The sequence below is a fragment of the Narcine bancroftii genome, chromosome 11 (genome assembly GCF_036971445.1).
Source record: "Narcine bancroftii isolate sNarBan1 chromosome 11, sNarBan1.hap1, whole genome shotgun sequence".
In the NCBI taxonomy this organism is placed as follows: Eukaryota; Metazoa; Chordata; class Chondrichthyes; order Torpediniformes; family Narcinidae; genus Narcine; species Narcine bancroftii.
Window position 1 is genome coordinate 73,261,953 of NC_091479.1, and position 17,587 is coordinate 73,279,539.

Consider the following 17,587-nt stretch of genomic DNA (forward strand, 5'->3'; position numbering starts at 1 on the left):
TGTGCCGACCTATGTAAACATGCTCCACAACAATCTAACTTATCCCTACCTCACACCCATAGCTCTTTTTCTTTCTTACATCCACATGCCTATCTAAGAGCCTTTTGAATGTCCCTGTTCTTCCAACCTCTACCACCACCTCAGGCAATGCATTCCAGGCACCCACCACTCTGTGCAAAAAAGCATACCACTGACTTCCCTAAACTTTCCTCCACTCACCTTAAACAGATGCCCTCTGGTATTTGTTATTGTCACCCTGAGAAAAAGGTGCTGGCTGTCCACCCTATCTAAGCCACACACAATCTTAATCACCTCTATTAGGTCACCTCTCATCCTTCCTAGCTCTATCAACCTTGCTTCACTGGATGTTCTCCAATCCAGGCAACACCCTGTTAAATCTCCTCTGCAAGTTTCCCAAAGCTTCCGCATCCTGTAATGAGGTAACCACAACTGCAAACAATACTCCAAGTGTGGTCTAATCAGAGTTTTATAGAGCTTACTTGCAGTTTCACTGAGTTCTATTTTAGGTGTTTTATGGAGTGATGCCGCAATGAGGCTTACCGGCTCCACTGGGGGAGAAAAAAGTGGACTTACATTTTTATGGAGAAGGCCTAAAAGGTAGCTCCAGCGTTGCTTTTGTGGAGAGCGTCCTCTGGAGCTGATGGAGGCTGGGTGACTGGTTCTGTAGCGCCACCCGCCAACTTGACATCATCCACACTCGCCAAGTGGGAAAGCGCCCTATACCAGAAAATGGTGACTTTAGAGCACATAAGAACAATAGTTGTGATGTGTGCAGGCAGTCTTATGAATGTACCTGCAATCCGACCCCTGCCATGCGTGCATACGGAGTTTTAAAATTCGCGCTTCTGGGTTGCAGGCTGATGACATCATTGCGACATAATCAGCCCACCCCTAAGCAGCCACTTGCAGCAGCAGTGCCTTTATGGAGTGAGCTGTGAGACTAGCCTCAGGACAGATAGCACACGGAGGTTTTATGCAGGTAGGTTAAGCGGTGAGGGCAGAGAATATCCCCTTTTGCACTCTCTATTTTTTTCCATTATAAAAAGGCCTTTTGCTGTATCTGTTAGAAAATGATTAGTCATTTCTGCATGGAGGTTGAAGGGGTGTATTCCAGATTTTACCCTTAAAACCTTAGCATTCAGTTGTTTACAGTAAACAATTTCTGGCTGTATTGAATCCAACGCTCCACACATTCACAGAGTAATTGTCCAAACCCATTATGCCTTATCAATCAACATCAAGCATTAAATCATTCAATGAAGTTTACAGCAGATCAAAATATTTTGAGCCTTGACATTATCTGGTTCCATGCCGACTCTTTTCTTTAATCCTTTACTATCTTAATCAATGTTATTACAAATCCCTGAAAGGATAGCATGAATAAATGACCAGATTGCAATGTTTTTCAGATATGTAGAACTATTTTTGTTTTGAAGTTTTATTTACTTAAGCATTTCAAAGGTGGATAACAACATACCATTTCCATGATAACATTTTCTCCAGCTGAGAAGTCGATAATAAATTTAACAATATGAATTTGATAGCTAGAAAATAAAATTAAAATTTATTCATAAAATATCAGTACACAGATTGCACTGCAACAGGAAAAGAAATTGTTGCTAGGCTGAGATGACATCACAGGGCCAAAGGTCAATTGATGAACTCAATTATTTACATTTAATTCTACCAAAGAATTTCACAGGACAAAAGAAAGGCATTCTGCCCATTGGGTCTACAACAGGAACCATCTGATTGGATCTCATGCCCTGAAGTTTACCCATAACTCTGGAAAATGTTCATCTATCTTATTCTGTATCTTTTATTGAGTTTATGTCCAATTCTCCTTTGAAATTACTGCAGAATCTGCTTCGTCCTTGCTATCTGTGATGCCAAATAAGTCACTCAGTTAAATAATTCTCCTTACTAACCCTTTTTGAAATTCTGCCACGTGACAGCAAGATTTGGAGGTAATTTCTCCTGACTGACTGAAGGCAATGTCTATAATTTCAGATACTCACTGTTAAATGAGGATGTCGGAGACTAACTGAGGCTGATGGGGAAGCTGCCTCTCTCATCTATAGTACATTAGATCTGATCCAGGATAGGAGATCCCATTGATATCAAGGGGGTCCATGGTCTAAGGGGTGAAATTCAAAGGACACGATTGGAGGTTTTTTGAGAATAATTTTATTTAAATGTTTTTAATTATTTTTAATTTTTCATGTTTTGAATTAAATTATGTAAATACTTTCATTTTATTTTCTTTCATGTATTTCAATGTTAGAAATTTTGAATGCCTCAATGTCAGATGAATTTAAAAAAATATTAAACTACCTTTCAGCTCAAAGCTCCACTTGCAGCTTTGCCTTTCGTTGGGATTGTTTCGTTTACTCTCTGACTACATTGCCTGAGACCTCATCTCCATTGAAATCTCACAGGCCCTTTTCACATGACCTTGCTAAGAACAGGTATGCTGGACATACAATGGTGGGCCTGGTTTGGCAGAATAGATTTAAAGGAGACCAATTGATCCATTGTATTTGTACAACTGGAAAAAATACCTACCTAATCCCATCATCATGTATTTGGTCTATTGATGGAGTTTTTCAAGTCGAGGATACTTTTAAAAAATATGGCAACGGCTTCTCACTGGGTGGGGAAATTATTTACTCATCTCCAAATTTGTTGACTCTGGAGGGGAAAAATATCTTTCTTGTTTATCTACATTCCAATCTCCTATAAGGAATAACATGCCCCAATATATTTGATTTCCTAAATGTTGGTTTGGCTTGTACTTGAATGGGAAAATTATCTGCCTTCGAAACACACACAATAAAAGGGCTCTACCCAAAAGGTTGACTCGTCATTTCTCTCCTGCTTCTCATTGTTGCTCACCAACAAGGCTGACATTCTGAGGGCATCTCTGGTATCAGAATGTGAAACACAAAAGCGCTGGAGAAACTTGGTATGTCACTCAGTATGCCAACATTTTGGGTGTGAGCGTCAGGGATGTCAAAAATCATGCAGCTGCCTGAGTAAAAAGGTAGGGGGTGGAGGACAAGCTGGCAGGTGATAGGTGGGAAGGGTAGAAGGGAAAGAAGCCATGAAGTGATAGTGGCAGAAGACTAAAAAGCATAGCTCTCTGATAGTTGGAAAGGTGGGGAGCTGGAGGAAGGGACACAGTGGGGTAGGGAGAGAGAGAGACTGGGGGACGGGGTTAACAGAAATATGAAGAGCTGATATTGTTGCTGTCTGCTGAGACGGATGATGTTGTTGTTGTTCCTCCAATTTGTGGAGTGGGCTCAATTTGTCAGAACACAAGGCCATGGACAGACATGACAGTATGGCAATGGCATGTGGAATTAAAGAGGTTGGCCACTAAGATGTCATTGCTGTTGCAATTGTCAGAGCAAAGGTACTCAATGAAGTGCTATCCCAGTCTGTGTCCTGTCTCCACGATGTAGAGGAGGTTGCATTGGGGGCACCAGATGAACCCTGCGGTGTCACAAGTGGTTTCAGTTGGAAGGTATTAGATTAACTAGAATGATACCAAGAATGAAAGGGTTAGCATACGAGGAACGTTTGTCGGCTTTTGGACTGTACTTGTTGGAGTACAGAAGGATGCGAGGGGACCTCATAGAGACCTTTCAAATGCTAAAAGGCCTGGACAGAGTAGATGTGACAAAATTGTCTCCCATGGTAAGGGAATCTAGGATAAGAGGCCACAATTTCAGGTTAAAAGGGCATCAATTTAAAAGAGAAATGCAAAGGTCGTGAGTCTGCGGAACTTGTTGCCACAAGCGGCAGAGACGCAAAGTCATTTAAGACAGAAATTGACCGGTATGTGGTTAGTCAGGGCATCAAGGGTTACAGGGTGAAAGCCGAGGAATGGGGCTGAGTGATATGGGCCCCAAATAGTGGTGAGGGAGGAGGTGTTGGGGCAAGTGTAGCACTTCTTGCGATCACAATGTTAGGTACCAAAGAGGTGATTGGTGGTGAGGGATAAGTGAATGAGAAAATCATAGTGATCCATGTGGAATACAGAGAGGGGAGAGGAAGGGAAGAAATGTCTGGTGATGGGATCTCATTGTAGAAGGTAGAAATTGTGCAGGAGGATGAGATGGTAGGCAAGGACGAGCCGAATCCTGTGCTTGTTGCGTGTTGGAGCACAAGGGGCTAGGGCAGATGTGTGGGTAGTGGACGATTTGCAGGTGAAGGGCAAGTTGATGGTAGTAGGGGAGAGTCACATTTTCTTTTGGAGGAGGATAACTTGGATGATCTCGCACGGAAGACCTCGTCAAAGGAGCAGATGCGACTGAGATGGAGGAATGGTGATGAAGGAATGCAATCCTTTTAAGTGACGAGGAGTGAAGAGTTGTAGTCAGGGTAGTTGTGGGAGTTGGAGAATTTATAGAAAATGTCTGTTGAAAGTTTGTCCCCTGAGATGGAGATAGAGAGATTGAGAAAGGGAAAGAGTTTCCAAACATAGACCAAGTCAATTTTGGTATTTGGCAGAAAAGCAAATAAAGTTGACAGCCCACCATTGTGTGCAGGTAGCGGCACCAATGTAGTGTTCAATTTAACAGAGGAAGAGTCGAGGAGCCTTGTCTATGAAGGCTTGCAGCCTGGATGCTCCACATATTTGATGATATGTGATGTCAGAATGCCAACTTTCCAACATAGTGTTAAACAAAGCATATTCGCTGCTATTTTTTTGTTCAACAGTGAACTAAGGATTTCACAGTGGATTAAGCCCTAATTACTAGCCAGAATAGTAAGCAATTTCATTTGTTTACTTTTCTCAGGTGACGGGCCAATTGCATTGGACATGCAGACTCATAGTTGGAGCTGCTGCCTTGCAGGTCCAGTGCCCCTCCCCATCAGACTCCTCAACAACCAACACAATCAGGGGTTCATTTAAGGACTCTCCCTCGTGCACTTTATTGATTTTTTAAAAATTCTCTCTGCATTGTGCAACTTATATTCATTATGTGTTTGCAGTTCTTTAATTGTTTAGATGAATAGGCTATGCAGAGTCTTTTTTTTGTTTCAGTACCAATAAGTGGTCATTCTGCCGCGCCCGCAGAGGAAAGAATCTCAGGGTTTTATGTTATGTCATGTATGACAATAAGTCCGAAATCAATCCTGACCTTTGGTGCTATCTAGATGGAGTTTGGACAGTCTCTCTGGTTGAATAGCATGCTGTGCAAGGTGAATGACGTTGAATGGGCCTTTACTAGCTAGGTATGAGCGGTATCATAGGAGGTACAGTATTTGATGTAATGTGCGTGAGCGGCTCTGATATTTATGGTGACCTCCTTCACTGCTACTACATTCCTGCTTTGGATTGTTTTCTGGGTTCCTGAAGAGAGAATCCCTCTTCAACAAGGATATTGAGTAGCAACTTACCAAATCTCAGGAATGACTTCCAGCTGTTGTTGCAAGCAAGGACCTTCTCCCTTCTCTGGAGGTACTGGCAAGACAAGCACTTAGTGGAAACAACAACAACAGAGAATAAATCCTTGTGACTGCACTCGAATTCACAAAGATGCCATTGCCACTCTGAAGAATATAACTTCTCATGAAGCACGTATTTGAATTGCACTCATTCGTTCCAATTAAAACACAACCTTTGAATTTCTGAGGCAGCTGTTGTAATTTGTGAACAGGTGACAAGTCATGGATAGAGCAGTTTCATGGTGTACCTGAAACTGTTAAGGGTGAACTTGCCATGCACACATCTTAATGTGAATAATTTCAAACAACAGTAAAAAAACACTGCGTGGGTGTCTCATTTGTTTTTGAAGGAACAGTTATGAGAACATCTTCTGGAATTCTGACAGCTTTATTTCCTTTCTTAACAAAACTGGTCACATTTTTTTGGCTGACTTTTATTCCCTTCAATTGGAAAATGGGAATTGATCTCATTTCTCACTAATCCAGCAATTAAGATGGACAACCTGTTCCTGGTTATCACACCCTTTTAATTGGGGTAAAAGGCCTTTGTACTAGTTTTAAAAAGTGATGTTGCCAACAGCTTCTCCTTTGGAAATTGCAGGCCAGTAACATTGAGCAATTTTAATTCTAGTTGTCTGGTAAATGTAAATGTACATTATTCACACTTTGCTGATGTTAGCCTGTTACTGAATATTGGAAAAGGCTGTTGGGCTCTGCTTTGAAGATCCTGGAAATGTTAATAGCAATTTTATAACTTTCCTCTGTACTGAGACACACCCTCCACCCCGCAAAATTAGGTCAGCCTGACCACCCTGCGAGTCCTCAATTTCTCAAGCTACCATCCAGCAGAACACCACGAACTCCTCTGCAGAAGGATGGAGGTGACTGTCATGCCACCAGGTGGCAGTGTTCTTTATCTCCCAGAAAAATTATTTGATCCTTTCTTGGGAACTGAATACTTGATCACAAGATTTTTCTGGACACTCATTGCTGTATCCAGGAAACAATGCACTATCTCGTGAACAAGATTCCATGCTGAGTCACTATCTGACTCTACAGAATCAGAATGAGAATTTAAAAAAATATTGTTTTAATCATCTCAAAATTTGTGACAGCATTATGGCTGTGAATATCGCTATAAATTGCATTTAAGAAAATAAATTAGTGCAAAAAGAAGAGGAAGTGAGGTAGTGTCTGTGGCTCATTGTTCATTCAGAAATCTGATGGCCGAGGGGAAGAAGCTATCCTTGTGCCGCTGGGTGTTGGCCTTCAGGCTCCTGAACCTTCCTGATGGTATCAGTGTGAAGAGGGCATGGCCTGGGTGGTGATGGTCCTTGACGATAGATGCTGTTTTCTTTAGACGTTGCCTCTTGTAGATGTCCTCGACAGAGTGAAGGCTGATGTCCATGATGACGCTGGCCAAGTTCACAACTCTCTGTACTCTTCCTGCCCTGTGTATTGGCACCTCCATATCAGACAGTGATGCAACTGGTCAGAATGCTCGCCATGGTGCACCTGTAGAAATTTACAGGAATGTTTGGTAACATACCAAATCTCCACAAACTCCTCACAATATATAGCTGCAATGAGCTTTTTTCATGATTGGATCTGCATTGGTGCCCCAGAGATGTTGATACCCAAGAATTTGGTGTTCTTAACCCTTTCAACTGGTTACCACTTGATGTGGTCTGGTTCGTATTCTCCTGATTTCCCAGCTTCCAGCATTTTGGTGTGTTTTTACTACAATCAACAATTCAATCTAAGAATTGAACACAGTAGATGTGAATAAGATATTTCCCTTGGTGGGTGAATCCAGGACAAGAGGGCACAATCTTCGAATCACAAGGTACCCATTTAAAACAGAGATGAGGAGAAATTTCTTTAGCCAGAGGGTTGTGGATTTGTGGAATTCGGTGCCACATACAGCTGTGGAAGCTCAATCATTGGGGGAGTTTAAAGAGGAGATTGATAGGTATCTAATTAGTCAGGGTATCAAGGGATATGGGGAAAAGTCTGGACTTTAGAAGTAGATGTGAGAGCGGTTTCACTCAGGGTGGAGTTGTGGAGCAGACATGATGAGCTGAATGGCCAAATTCTATTCCTTTATCTTGTGAATCTCCTGATTTCCCATTTCTGATGTCCACAATCAGCTCCTTGGTTTTGCTAACATTGAGTGCAAGGTTGTTTTGGCACCATTCAACTAATTAATCTATCCTCCTATATGCTTCAATATTGCTGTCTTTGATTCTGCCAACGATTGCGGTGTCATTGGCACATTTGAGTTGTGCCTACCCAGTGATTGTCAGTGAGGAGGAGACATTGTTTTCAGTTTGTACTGTGGTCTTCTGATGAGGAAGTCAAGGATCCAGTTGCAGAGGGGGTTGCAGAGGCCCCAGTTTTGGACCTTGCTGACCTGATGATGTTGAAAGCTGAGCTCTAGTCAATGAAGAGTGCCTGATGTATGTGTTGCTGTAGTCCAGGTGATTCAGAGCTGAGTGCAGAGCCAGTGAGATTGCATCTGCTATGGTGTTGGTAGATGAACTGCAGTAGGTCCAGATCTTTACTTGGGTGTGAGTTAATTCTGACCATGACCAACCTCTCAAAGCATTTCATCACAGTGAGAGCTACTGTGCGATGTTCATTGAGGCAGCTCAACCTGCCATTCTTGGACACAGGGACAATTGATTCCCTTTAAGCAGGTGGGAACCTCCGACTGCAGCAATGAGAAATTGAAAATGTCCATGAACACTCCAGCTAGTGGGTGGCACAGACTTTTGGTACCATGCCAGGTACGCCATTAGGGCCTGACTCCTTGAGAGGGTTCATCCTCTTGAAGGATGTTCTAATGTTGGCCTCAGAGACATATCACAGGGTCATCAGCTTCTCTGCAGGGATTCTCACTTGTACCATTAAGTTCTCCTTTTCAAAGTGCGCATAAAAGGTGGTTAGCTCATCAGGTAGTGAAGCATCACAGCCATTTGTATTGTTTGGCCTTGCCTTGCAGTATGTAATGGCCTGAAATTCCTGCCACAGTTGGGAAGTATCTGAGTCTGTCTCTAGCTTCCCTTGGAATTGCCACTTTGCTGAGAAAGCCTTGCGTAGGTCGTACCTGGACTTCCTGTAGAGATCTAGATCGCCGGTCTTAAACACCATCAACCTCATTCTCAACAGGATGCAAATCTTTTGATTCATCCTTGGCTTCTGGTTTGGATACTCCTGGTATGTATGTGTGGGCACACGCTTATCCACGCAGGTCTTGAAGTCGATGACTGCCGTGGCATATTCATTGAAGTTGAGGATGATTCCTTGAATATGATCCCGTCCACGATTCAAAGCAGTCCTATAGGTGATGCTCCATTTCCTTCAACCATACTTGGTCTTCACCACTAATGATGGCAAAGCTGAGAAGTTGCTCAGAAGGAGCATGAAAGTTCTTTTGAAGTACTGGTCAACAATCATCTGTCAGCAAACTTGTTTTGCCGATTACGAAAGACTACCACTCTGAAATGTTAACTCTTTTTTCTCTTAGTGTGAACGTTGTCTAACCTTTTGAGTACTTCCACTATTTTCAATTGTATCATTGCACTAGAAACATTATTTGGCTAACTTGATGCATTCATGGGGGGAGGTTAGATAATGTGAATGGAATGGACCATTTTTCTGTAGCAGAGAGGTAAGTAATCTAGGCCAAAGATTTAGAGTAAGAAGAATGAGGATTGGAGGTGAGCTAACGGAATTGTTTACGTTGACCTTTTGAGGGAGGTCAGTAATTCACTGCCACAAGGGGGCAGATGCAAACACACTACAAGGTAATTGAGTAAGTACTTGATCTGGGAGCTTGAGCGCTGGAAATAAGATTGGTTGCAATGGGCTGAATAAGGCCTTTAGGTGCTGTGGATCTCTCTGATGTGAGTTGTTTGCCCTAATTGTCTTTTTTTTAAACCTTTACAACTGGCTTTACTTCAGATGTGTCTCATTTGCTGCAAAGCTCTTTTGAATGTCCTATGGTAATGCAAGCTTTTAGTTTCCTGATGTGGCTTGTTTTTTTTTAACTATTTTTCACCATTTATAATTTCAACATCCAAATAAGAAAGTGTGGTATGGTTAGCGTAGTGGTCAGCACAACGCTATAACAGTGCCAACGGCCTGGGTTCAAATTCAATGCTATATACAAGAAGTTTGTATGTTCTCCCCATGTCTGCGTGGGTTACCTTTGGGTGCTCTGGTATCCTCCCACCCTCCAAAATGTACAGGGGTTATAGATTAATTGGGATATTAGGGCAGCATGGGCTGATGGGGCCCGTTACTGTAGTGTAAGTAAAAAAAGTTTTAAATATTAAACACTTCATAATAGCAGATGCTCAATGTATCCATTTATTTTCCTTTTGTAATTTTTAAAAGATATTTCTTGAAGCTTTTTTTATTGGACTTACAGTTAACTTGGGCTTCCTCATTTCCAGAGTGGGGCAGTGAGTTTTATTGAGGTCTCAGTGAGTCAGAGGCAGGTGTGGAGCCAGATAAGAGCAAGGTGAAAGCAATTTTAGAGATGCCCAGACCCATTGACGAAAAAGGCATATTGAGAGTGCGGGGAATGATCATTGGTAAATTCAACTAAACAATGTACCTAAAGAAGTTGTTACTGGACAAATGTGAGTTCAAATGGACAGACAATCACGTGGAAGAATGGGAACAACTAAAGACCATTCTAACTACGTAAACAGTACTTTTGACATTCTTTGATGAATCCAGAAGGACAGAAATATCTACGGATGCTTCAGAAGATGGAATAGGTGCCGTACTACTTCAGGCTATAGGAGAAGATTGGAGGCCAGTAGCATAGGCATCAAGGACGATGACATCATGTGAATGTTGATATGCATAGATCGAGAAAGAGTGTCTAGATCTGGTCTATGGACTCAAGAAATTCCACAGTTATATGTCTGGTTGACGAAAATTCATAACAGAGACAGACCACAAGCCATTAATAGCTATAATCAAGGAAAATCTCAGTGAAATGTCTCCGAGAATCCAAAGACTGATGATAAAGCTACAACGTTATGACTTTGAATTGGTGTACATACCAAAGAAACGTATTGTGTGTTGGTGCATTATCCAGGGCAACAATGCAGAGTGAAGCACACAATGAGAGAACCACAGGGACAAGGTGTGAATCTCCACGGGAACCTGATCACTGAATCTCTTCTCATAGCTGACATGAAATCCAAGCAGATGGCAGCTGAAACAGAAAAGGACACAGTTCTACAGAAAGTCATCAATAATTTGAATGAATGATGGCCTAAAGGTGAATGTCAGCCATACTATAACATTAAAGCTGAGTTGAGTGTTGTCAATGGGCTTCTACTCAGATAGAGCAGAATTGACATTCCTCAATCAGTGCCATGAGAGATGCTGAAAAGGGTGCCTGAGGGGCACCTTGGAATGGAAAAATGCAACAGGAGGGCCAAAACTGTTGCCTATTGGTCAGGGATAAATGCTGACATTGACAGGATGGTTTCAAGCTGTGACATTTGTTTGAAACATCACGCAAAGCAGGCAAAGGAACGCATGATAATAACTGACATACCAGCAGAACTATGGCAGATCTGTTCCACATGGATGGAAAGAATTACTTGCTGGTTACTGATTAAACATCTCAAGGAAAGGGGATGTAGTGATAGAATGCTACCACTAGGAGGAGTTGGAGATGGAGTGTGTGGCATCTGGGGAATTTTGCATCTTGGGAACATGTTGCATCTTGGGCAGATTTAAGATGGATGCCTCCCCATGAGGTCTGGTCTGTGTGTGTTCTGTTTTAGTGGTGTTTGCTTTAGTTAATAAATCTAGTTGTTTAAATAGAACCCAAGTTTCTTCATTGTAATAAAAGAAACATCACAACAGCCAGTGAGGATTTTTGCACTTAACCAGGTATAGAACTGGAGAGAGACAGATGGTGCTGAACTGAGTTGTTATCTGGAATTACCCCCTACAATTCCAGCATTGCCATACTAATGTAGAGGATGGAAAGCACCGTCATTAGGTCTGCAAAATCTGCACCTGTGTAATTGCTCATGGGTAAAATATTATCAGATGAATTTATTAACCATATTTCCCAGGGTTGACAAATAATGAGATTAAAAATCCAAGATTTAACCCTCCCCTCCAGTGCATGATCCCTAAACTCATGTTCTATGGTCTTTGGGCTTCATGATCTAGGAGTTGAAATTATGGTTTGCCCTTGACTGAGCCCTTGATTGTTCATGGTCACTGATGGTGAACCACAGAGGTTGCATCAATGAAGTGTCTTTGACTGGAGACATGCCCAAGGGTGGATCCTCTCCTCCTGTCATATTTGGAGAGGCTTTGTCAAAGTTTTTAAATGTTTGATGAACAATAAAACTGCTCCCCCTTCTGCTCTCTGTGACTCTGGTGCCTATAACTTTAAACTCCTGGGGTTTTACGACACAGAAGCACTGAAACGATTAAATCAAATATATTTAAAGGATAGTCAGTTGAATAAATTAAGTGTATTAATAAAAGATGTATAATTTTAAAAAGTGGAACTTTTTGCTTTCAAACTCCAGGGGAATGAGGTCAAGCAAGGCTTTGATCCTGGAACGTCTAGCTGGAGTATGACTGCAGAGGCAATGCAAAGCAGCTAGTTTCAGTGAGGGGGTGGATTGATAGATGTTTCTGTCACACAGCTTATCACAAAGCTTGGGTCCAGGTCGCAGTCTGGTATCAATAGCCGAGGTAATACAATGATAAGCCAAGAACACTATCCAAGTATTACATTAAGTCATTTTGGATTTTGCTGAGATAAGAATTTTGACCACAATGGCAGGAGAGCATGGTCCTTGTTCAAAATGATGTGCACCCGAAGAGGATATCTGATAACATTTCATCTGACAAGTTCCATTGTGCAGCTTCAGTGTGCAATTTATAGTCTCAAGTATGTGTGCTTACATGATTCAATATTTGCAATCAAAATAAATTTACTCCGATCAAGAAGATTAAAGACATTAAGGACTCTTTCATAATTCTTTAGGATTTTAGCTCAATGAGCTATTTTACAGTTTGTTATTTATTTGAAAATCAGTATTTGAATATAACAAACCTGCTGCAGAGTGTCTCTTATGTATTTGAATAGTTTTATGACATGGTTTTATATACTTCTATCTCAACCTGAGGCAAGAAATGAACTCTTTATGTCACTCTGGACAGTGAAATGCACCCAGTTGATCAGTAACTAGAAGGCCATAAGTTCCTTCCTGTGGCACTTGGACAATATATCGTTAATCACTTCCAAAGTTGTCAAATCTGCAGACAAGGACAACTGTTGTTTTGTGACACATGCACCCTCAAGATGCTATTCTTTCTCCCTGAACCCAGACTCTTCTTTGCATTTGCTATCTTGTCTGTAATCACTGCATTTTTACCTTGATGAAGGTCTCAAGCCTGAAACATTGGTTATATATCTTTATCTTTGCTATATAAAATGTATTATTTAATCTGCTGAGTTTCTCCAGCCTTGTGATTCTTCACCTCTGTCTTCCACCACTTCAGTCTCCAGATTCCAACTAGTTCATTTTCTCCATGGACATTCCATCCCTGCACACCACCGTGAAGGGCCCCTTTATTTGAGCTCCTTTCCTTTCTTATGATGATAACTCTTCCTCCCATCTTGCTCCTTGCCATGCTTTCAAGATCCCGTCTAACCTTCTCTCCCTAACCCAAGCTCAAAGTCCTGAGCAGTGGCCTCCACTTCAGCCCTCTATAACCTAATGTCTATGAATCCTATGATCAATGTGATGTTGAGCATTTCTCCCACCACCTCCACTGTCTCTGTGCCTATTTCTTTGGCTGGTGCTCTGCAAGCCTTTCTCCCATCTTCGCACTCTCTCATCCACCCCATCCGCTTGCCCCCTTCCTTACTTACCCAACCTACCCCCTCTCTGAACGCAGCAATCTGCTCACCACAGACCAATCCCAGCAGATGTCATCGAAATTGCACAGTGACTCTGAGGCACTGTAGCTGCTTGGCAAACTGATGGTCAGTTCTCAGATACCATCTCATTCTTGCCTCTGGTTTACAACCTCCCCCCCCCACCTGAACATCAGGGATCAGGTCCTTGGCCCTTAGACGGTCACTGTACACCTATCTTAAGGAGACCTTCCATCCAGAGTTCAAGCCTTGTTCCCCATTATATTGTGTGTCCTGTTCTCCCTGGCTGGACAAGAAGGATTGTCCAAATTGACCCTTCATTTCAGCCTGTTCTTGTCCCGCAGAACTTCTTACTTCTTAATTGACATTATAGTCTCTTCCCTTATCCTGTCTACCCAATCTCTGATGTTTCCTGTTACTTTGACAGTTTCCATTCATTTTACAGTTGTAGAAAACATTGGTTAGGTCACACTTGGATTATTGTGTGTAGTTCTGGTTGCCAGACAACAGTAAAGATGTGAATAAGCTAGAGAGGCTGCAGAAAGCATTTACAATGATGTTGCATGGATTGGAGAGGTTGAATTTGAGGAAGAGATCAGATAGCATTGGTTTGTTATCCTTGCTGACACGATAGAGAAATAAAATAATGAGCATAGCTAGAATCTGTTTCCCAATGTAAAGCGTGTCTAGAGGGCATAGTTTTAAAGTAAAAGGATTTGGTATTTTTAACACAAGGGATGGTTGATATTTGGAATGAAATGCCAGAGGAGGAGGTAAATTCAGGAACAGTAACAATTCAGGACAGGTACTTGAGTGAGCTAGACATAGATAGAGATGGAATCAATGCAGGGGAGTGGGATGAGTGTAGGCATGGTGGTCAGTAATAGATGCATTGGGCCAAATAGCCCATTTTTGTGTTATACAGATATGACTATTTAATTTTTAAAAATTAATTTAGAGATACAGCATGATAACAGATTTCTTTCAGTTCCCTGAACTTGACCTCCTCATCTTTACCATGGACGTCCAATCACTATACACCTCCATTCCTCATATCTTAATTTCTTTTTTGACAACAGATCCACCAGTCCTCCTCCACCATGACACTCCTCTGACTGGCTGAACTTGTCCTTACCCTCCATAACTTCTCCTTTGAATTATCCCACTTTGGGGGGGCGGGGGGTGGCAAGATGGCATAGAGACTAGACGTGTAATCTCGACCTCTCTGGCCAGACTTTTAAGTACCTGCTTTTTAACCCTTTGTTTTCAAGTTTAAACTTTCTAAATTTTAGTTTAAAGTATTGAGGAACTATTATGGCCATTAAATTTTGCAAACGAGACTCTTGGAATTTGCCAAGGTGGAATAATGGAAGAATTCAGCCACTGAAGTTGGAATTCGAGGGCCAAACCCATCGGGACCATTGCCTGAAGAGGGCGCACAAAATCAGTGAACCGGTGCAGACTCGAAAGGCCAACATAGCCTGTTTCTGCTCTGTAAATGGTTATGTGGTTATATGGTTAATGGTAAAAAGATTAAGCCTCAAGTGCTGAAGAAGTTACATTTTCGAAGTGCTGAAGATTTGGGTCCTAAACGACTTGATACAGCTTCAGGTTTAATTTCTTCAGTGTCTAAACCACAAAGACTGCCTGTGAGAATTGAAAAAAAAATGTCTACTACTCACCAAGTGAAGGACGGCATTGGAATTACCCGTTCTCTGGAAGAAGGTGCATGTTCCCAAGAAGTGGATCCCGATTCTGGAAGCCTTTCGATTTTAACAGAGGGAGCACGCAGGAAGACGACTCCATTGTTTGAAATGCAGCAGGAAGCATTTCAACCTGAAGATATTTCTTTCCTCCGTGATTTTGCAAAAAAACGAGCTGCAGGGGGGAGACCAGCGGCAACCCCCTGAGGAAGTCGTGGTGCCGTCGCTAGGAGACCAGACCTGCAGTAAAACTTTTAAAATGCCTTTTGTTGAGTTGCAGCAGGAGCTGCAGTTACCTGGTTCTGCCACTATGTCAGAGAGAGCAGCGCTGAGCTTTTCTGAGTTACAGTGTAAGCAACTAAATGCAGTCATTCAGCCTTTAATGAATGAGATGGCTCAAATTATAAGTTTCGAATTGAATACAGTTAAAGCACATGTGGATGCATCTTAAGAAGAATTTAAAAAATTTCAGACTGCTTTTTTGGATTGTAAACAGCAAGTGGTTTCTAACCAGAAAAAGTGTTGAAAGTTGAAAAATCAGTCATAGAATTGAGAGAACGTGAGAAGGAGTTAGAAAGGAAAATAGACTACTTGGAGAATCAAAGTAGAAGGAATAATGTGAAAATCGTTGGTTGCCAGAAGGTATAAAAGGACAAGATCCTCTTTGTTTTTTTTAAAGACTGGATCCCACAAGTACTAGGGCAAGAATTTTTTTCTGGAGGCTTGGTACTGGAAAGAGCTCATAGAGCTTTAAGAAGAACACCTTTACCTGGTCAACCACCGAGACCGATAATAATTCAATGTTTGAATTATCTGGACAGAGAAGCAATACTTCGACTAGCAGTGCAAAATGCGAGACAACGACAAACTCCATTATTGATTCAGAACAGCAGAGTTTTTTATCCTGATTTGAGTCAAGAGGTCATTCAACGTCGATGTCGATTTAATCCAGTTAAAGGAGCTTTGTGGTGTAAAGGTTATAAATCTACTTTTCGCTACCCGGCAGTGTTGAAGGTGTTTTATGGAGACCATCAATTTCGGTTTTTTGAGAATGATCGTGAAGCAATGATTTTTACTGATTCATTGCCAGATATAAGAGGACAAAGACGTAGTCCACCATTGTCTCCTAAAGAAAAATCTGCTTGTTCTGGAAGCGGAAGAAATGGCAGAAATGGGAAAAACGAGAATTGAAAGAGTCCAACTTTTTCTGAAATGGGATCTCCGAGATTGGAATCTCTTGGATGAATAGAAGAATTTTCTTATTCTACTTTTTTTTTGTTATTATGATATTTTGATGTTATTCATTGTTTGGCTGGGGAGAGAGAGATTTGCTCTAACTTCTTTACTAGTCATCAGCCACCGGTGGGTGACCCACACCCAATTTTTGTTTAGGGATTACTCTTTTGGTAGTTTTTTTTTGGGGGGGGGGTTTTTTAAATTATTTTTTTTAATTTTTATTTTAGTTAGCTTTTAATTTGTGATTTTTTTTTTTCTCCTACTGGAGGGCCTATATACGTTGATTTGAGTTTTCATATAAAGATATTATTGGCATTTAGTAACAATAGTAGATAGGTCTGGAAGGCTGGCGGCAAAACTCTGCATGACAAACTGCATGAGTTTTTCAAGCTTTGCTGGGACCAAGGAAAACTGCCTCAGGACCTTCGTGATGCCATCATCATCACCCTGTACAAAAACAAAGGCGAGAAATCAGACTGCTCAAACTACAGGGGAATCACGCTGTTCTCCATTGCAGGCAAAATCTTCGCTAGGATTCTCCTAAATAGAATAATACCTAGTGTCGCCGAGAATGTTCTCTCAGAATCACAGTGCGGCTTTTGCGCAAACAGAGGAACTACTGACATGGTCTTTGCCCTCAGACAGCTCCAAGAAAAGTGCAGAGAACAAAACAAAGGACTCTACATCACCCTTGTTGACCTCACCAAAGCCTTCGACACCGTGAGCAAGAAAGGGCTTTGGCAAATACTAGAGCGCCTCGGATGCCCCCCAAAGTTCCTCAACATGGTTATCCAACTGCACGAAAACCAACAAGGTCGGGTCAGATACAGCAATGAGCTCTCTGAACCCTTCTCCATAAACAATGGCATGAAGCAAGGCTGCGTTCTCGCACCAACCCTCTTTTCAATCTTCTTCAGCATGATGCTGAACCAAGCCATGAAAGACCTCAACAATGAAGACGCTGTTTACATCTGGTACCGCACGGATGGCAGTCTCTTCAATCTGAGGCACCCTCAAGCTCACAACAAGACACAAGAGCAACTTGTCCGTGAACTACTCTTTGCAGACGATGCCGCTTTAGTTGCCTATTCAGAGCCAGCTCTTCAGCGCTTGACGTCCTGTTTTGCGGAAACTGCCAAAATGTTTGGCCTGGAAGTCAGCCTGAAGAAAACTGAGGTCCTCCATCAGCCAGCTCCCAACCGTGACTACCAGCTCCCCCACATCTCCA

At 41.9% G+C, this 17,587-nt stretch overlaps 1 long non-coding RNA gene across 1 annotated transcript in view; it reads right to left on the bottom strand.

Annotated features, from left to right (window-relative positions):
• Positions 1-1,497: 1,497 nt before the first annotated feature.
• The window catches only part of LOC138745906 (uncharacterized), a 32,972-nt gene continuing 16,882 nt past the window's right edge, over positions 1,498-17,587 (bottom strand). The window contains exons 2-3 of the long non-coding RNA XR_011346577.1: positions 5,431-5,509; positions 1,498-1,565 (exon numbers count right to left, since the gene is read on the bottom strand). This is a non-coding gene — a long non-coding RNA (uncharacterized lncRNA). The remainder of the gene's footprint in view (positions 1,566-5,430; positions 5,510-17,587) is intronic.